This window comes from Anguilla rostrata, chromosome 4 (genome assembly GCF_018555375.3).
Source record: "Anguilla rostrata isolate EN2019 chromosome 4, ASM1855537v3, whole genome shotgun sequence".
Lineage (NCBI taxonomy): Eukaryota > Metazoa > Chordata > Actinopteri > Anguilliformes > Anguillidae > Anguilla > Anguilla rostrata.
The window spans coordinates 3,479,350-3,484,349 of record NC_057936.1 but is presented as its reverse complement, the minus strand read 5'-3'; the positions used below and the strand labels follow the sequence as shown (position 1 = coordinate 3,484,349).

Below are 5,000 nucleotides of genomic sequence, written 5' to 3'. Positions count from 1 at the left end.
GTTTAGACCAGAAAATAACCGCGAGGCAGGAGAACCAGCGTCCCCCCTGTCCCCCCCCCCCAATCAGACCTGTTTTAATCAGCCACTTACAGCAAACCTGACAAGGTAAAACAAACAGTGTGGCTCGCTAAGGAATGATGCACTAAAAACACACACACATGCACACACACAGACATGCTCACATGCACACACACACACGCACACACACACACACACACACACACACACACACAGACACGCTCACACGCACGCGCACACACACACGTACGTATACACACCCTGAAACATGTCAATAACCAACATACCCTAATTATAAATTAAACCCGATGTGGTAAGTCAAATGCGCATTTCAGGGACACACACCCTCGAACCCAAACCACCTGCTCTGCCCCAGACTCAGGGCTGTACCCTACACACACACGCCCTACAACTGCACCTCCCATCAACGGATCCACCCCCGTCCCCTCAAAACATCTCATCACAGTCGGATAACGGAAAAAATAATAAGAGTAGTAGTATTGTCATCAGGAAGCTGAAAATGAAGAACGGAGCGCGTGCGTGAGTGTTACCGCGAGGGTCACACGCACAGCGACGGGCGTAACGACCGGCGCGTCAGGTGACAGGTGATCTGGACCGCGGGCGAATCAGGAGCCCCGGACACTCCCGCGGTCTCATTAAGGGCGGCGTGTTTCAGAAACGCAGGCCAAACCGGCGAGACTCAGAGAACTAACGGAGGATGGGGGGTGGGGGGGGGGGGGGTGTGACTGGAGGGTATGGAGGGGGTTTGGGGGGGCAGAGGGGGGGCGGGGGGGGAGGCGGGGATGAAAATAAAACTAATTTTCTTTGCGCCCCGGACGGTGTATAACATCCCTCCTTTATTTACTCGACAGCGCTGAGAGCCTCGTGTTCAATTACAGAGAACATTCTTCAGCCATCTGCAGAGACAGGCCGGAGAGAAGCCAGACTGGGGGGGGGGGCTACGAGGGGGTAATAACCAGCACAACAAGGCCCCACCCCCCTTTCCACCCCCCCCCCACAAAGCAATATTCCCCCCCCCCATCTCACCGCAGCACCTCCAGGACGGATGAGACCGTTCCGTACGACTGTTCAGCTTCTTTTTTTCCCCAAACGGAACAGAAATGAAGAAGTCTGAAAACACGAGACAGACCGAGAGACGAAAGATTCGAGGACCCCCTAAAAATAAAATATCATTATTAAGAGACCCCCCCCCTCCCCCCTTCTCTCCAAAAAGCTCTGCACTCATACGGGTACAAACCCAGCCCTTGTGTGCACTGAAATAGGCTCTAATAGGAAGCGTTGAGGAGCAGTGACACACAAAATGAGGGAAGATGGGGGAGGGTGCGAGTGGGGTTGGGGGGGTAAATCGCGTTTCCCTCCCTGACCTTCTACATTCTCCGAGGGGGGGGGATAATAATAATCAGCTATGCAGCGGATACTTTCATTTGACAAAAATAATTTCAGGACCCAAAAAACCCCCCCTCGGCCCCTGAGTCAATGAGGCCTGCTGGCTCCCCCCCCCACCCCGCACACCCCCCACCCCCACCGCTGCATGGTCACTGGGGGTGTAATGGCCGGTCTCACATTAAACTAAACTCCCAGGGCACCTCGCCCATAAAACAAAGACAGGCTGGGAGAGCAAAAGGCCCGGACTGATGCTGCCTCCCAGAGCTGTACAGCAACAGTCTATTCATTATTTTATTTTTTAAATCCTCTTAATACTTCCACAGAGAGAAACTGGGGGGCTATGATGGCCAGCAATGTGGCATTGTGGTTAGGGGCTGGTAACGCAGGAGTTACAGGTTCAATTCCCCTATACTTTTAATACTTCCACAGAGAGAAACTGGGGGGCTATGACGGCCAGCAATGTGGCATTGTGGATAGGGGCTTGTAAAGCAGGAGTTGCAGGTTCAATTCCCCTATACTTTTAATACTTCCACAGAGAGAAACTGGGGGGCTATGATGGCCAGCAATGTGGCATTGTGGATAGGGGCTTGTAAAGCAGGAGTTGCAGGTTCAATTCCCCTATACTCTTAATACTTCCACAGAGAGAAACTGGGGGGCTATGATGGCCAGCAACGTGGCATCGTGGATAGGGGCTGGTAACACAGGAGTTGCAGGTTCAGTTCCCCCACAGGCGAGGCACAGCCATTGTACAGTCGAGCACGGCGGCTATCCTGAATTTCCGCTGCTATGAAACCAGTTGTATAAACGGGTTGTGTGTTTAAAACATACGAATGTGTAAAATGTAAATGTGGGAATGGTAAGACTGGAATCCAGATGAAGCCGTTGTGTACGCTAGGCTAAGGCGGTCATACTACGGTAGAGCACTGAGTTTGACAACTCTGACTACAAGGCACCAGAAGCGAGCTTTAACCCAAAAACAAATCCTCCAGCCCTCATCAAACACTTAAAAGTTCAAAAGTGGAAAACCTAGGGCTGATAAAAGTTGAGGGAAAAGTGGAACCTCCTTTCACAACTGCAGGACAATGCATTTTCACCCCCCCCCTTTCCGCGGATGTAGGTCATCTTTTGTGTTGTCTTTTAAAATGATTCCACACACAAAAGAGGAACAAATGAGAAGGGAAGGATGGACCATGAAAGAGTGAACCTCCCGCAGAACAGAAATTAAAAAAAGAAAGAAAAAAAAACACAGCGAAAGAAGAGAAACCAGCGTTGAAAGAGTTGCTTTCAATTCATTTCACTCTCCATCTCAGAAATCAGGAATCAGGAACAGCCCGCAGAACGCCCCCCACACCCGCCCCCTCCTGCTGATTGGCTGCTGCTGAAGCTAAGGAAGCATCTCAGAGACTGCAGGCCAAAAGGGGTCAGCCACAGGTACTAAACCCAGGTTAAACCCAGGTCAGACCCAGGTTAAACCAGGAACGCGCTGAGTCAACTACGGTCCCAACAGCACTTGTGCCAGCCCGGGCATCCTGGTCAAATTTTTAAAAAAGAAAAAAAGAAGATGTATCGGTCCACATCTTGTCACCCGGCTATAAGGTCATTTGCATCCTGCGGTCTGTTATGTAGTGCACTTAGTGTGAAGTCTGCACTTAGGGGGGGTATCTGCAGACCTTTTGCTAAGAGACCGGTGAAGAGCATGGTGGGGGTGGGGGGTGGGGGGGATGATTAAAGCACGGTGATCGGACTGAAAAGGCGCCCTCTGCAGGTGTCGTCTGGAGCCCCGCGCTAGACCGTAAATCGGGGGGGGGGGAACGCCCTGAAGTGTTGCGGAGTTCCCGCCCCTATGCTCGGGGATTCCGTCGCCGCTGGTTTTCCCCCCGCGCCCCCCATACCACATGATTTACCGTGTGGGGAATCGGTCGGATTCAGATTATTTACTCAAAGCTGCTTGACTGTAAAGCAGACGGGCGTTTTCGTACACGTTGATTTTTTACCATTTACCTGAGACGCTGAGAAGAGCCAGTGGAAAATGGGATTTCTTCGCCTCTTAATTTTGGTCTAAAATAACAACTTTTTTTTGGCTGATTGCGCAGCAACGACAAAAAAAAAGTGTTTTAAGTTATTGTGCATGAGAGCGTCTGCTAAATTAAAATATGTACTTAGAAAAATGTTTTTTCACTGAAGCGATGGCAGTACAAAAAAAATAAATAAAAATACATTTTTAATGTATTTTACATTTTTATTTTACATTTTTAATGATGAATGTATTGACTCTATTGTTGGACACATCCGGTAGGCTTTGACAGCAGATTGACAGCCTGTTAAGGAGTAAGATCACAAGTACGTGATTAGAGTGTTCTTAACTGAACATTCTAATGCTGATGTCACAATCACTACTGGTAACTGAAATCAATGGAGTTCTAGAACGCTGACTCAGAATTCTGAAAAGCAGCATTCCAGAAAGCCTGCTCCTGAAATGGTTAAAGGCTCCTTTTTGTGATGCTCCTTTTAAAATTTTTTTTTTTTTTTTAATTAATTTAAATTTTTAATATATTTTTTTAAATTAAAAATGGGGACAGTCTATTCAGGAGCAGGGGGGTGGGGGGGTGTGTGGGTGGGGGGGGGGTAGCAGAGAGAGCGGCTGATTTGTTGCTAGCTGCTCGTTTGAGACAGAAGTAAAGGCACAGAAGAACGGACACGGCGAGGGACCCGGCGATGCCGAGCCGGTAAAATGGCCGGTGAAACGCGGCACGCCGCCGACGCTGTGCATTCTGGGTCGCCGCTGGAGAGCGAGCGGCACGCCGCCATCAAAACGCATTTGTGAGCAGCGGGGAGCAGCTGCCACTTCCACGCCGAAATCAATTCGGCGGCATCAAAGCTGCGAGGGACCCAGTGACATTTCCCACAAAGTGCTTTCTGGGAAAAAGGCAACTACAAAAAAAACAACAACAACAACAAAAAAAAAAACCCCGAAAAAAAATGAAATAAAATAACGACGGGAGCAGAACGCGGCCGGGGCGGCCGCCGGAGCAGCTGCTCCTCTCGGCTCAGCGAAACGCACCGAGCGTTTCAGTCCCAGCGTCCCGCTGCTGCCCCCCCCCCCCCCTTAAAATCTGGAAGGGGGGGGCTCCACAAAGAGGCGAAGCCTCCCGCGGTTCCCAAATGCCAAACCCGAATTCTGCCGCTGACGGTGCAGGTACACACACGAAACGCAGGGGGAGGGGGGCGTGGTAGTGTGGCTCAAGACACTGTTCTAATGCAGGGGTGTCGCGTTAAGTCCTGTGGGGGGGGGGGGGTCTTACAGTGTCTGCAGCCACTTAACCCCGTAAGAACAAAGTGTGTGGATTCTTCAGCCAATCAATGAACCTGAATGAATGGCTGATGCTGAAAAACTGGTTTTGGTTTTCGAACCCGGACGGCACCGTCATCCGCAGCGGCCTGTGGGGGGCACAGACTAGGGTGCAGCTCTGTCCCGTTTGGGAGGGATCAGCAGCAGGTTGTCATGGGAACACACGGTAGCCTGGATCAGCAGCAGGTTGTCATGAGAACACATGGTAGCCTGGATCAGCAGCAGG

The 5,000-nt window shown here is 50.7% G+C and overlaps 1 protein-coding gene across 1 annotated transcript in view; it reads right to left on the bottom strand.

Moving 5' to 3' along the window:
* kdm4b (lysine (K)-specific demethylase 4B) overlaps positions 1-5,000 on the bottom strand; it is an 81,298-nt gene that overhangs the window by 30,030 nt on the left and 46,268 nt on the right.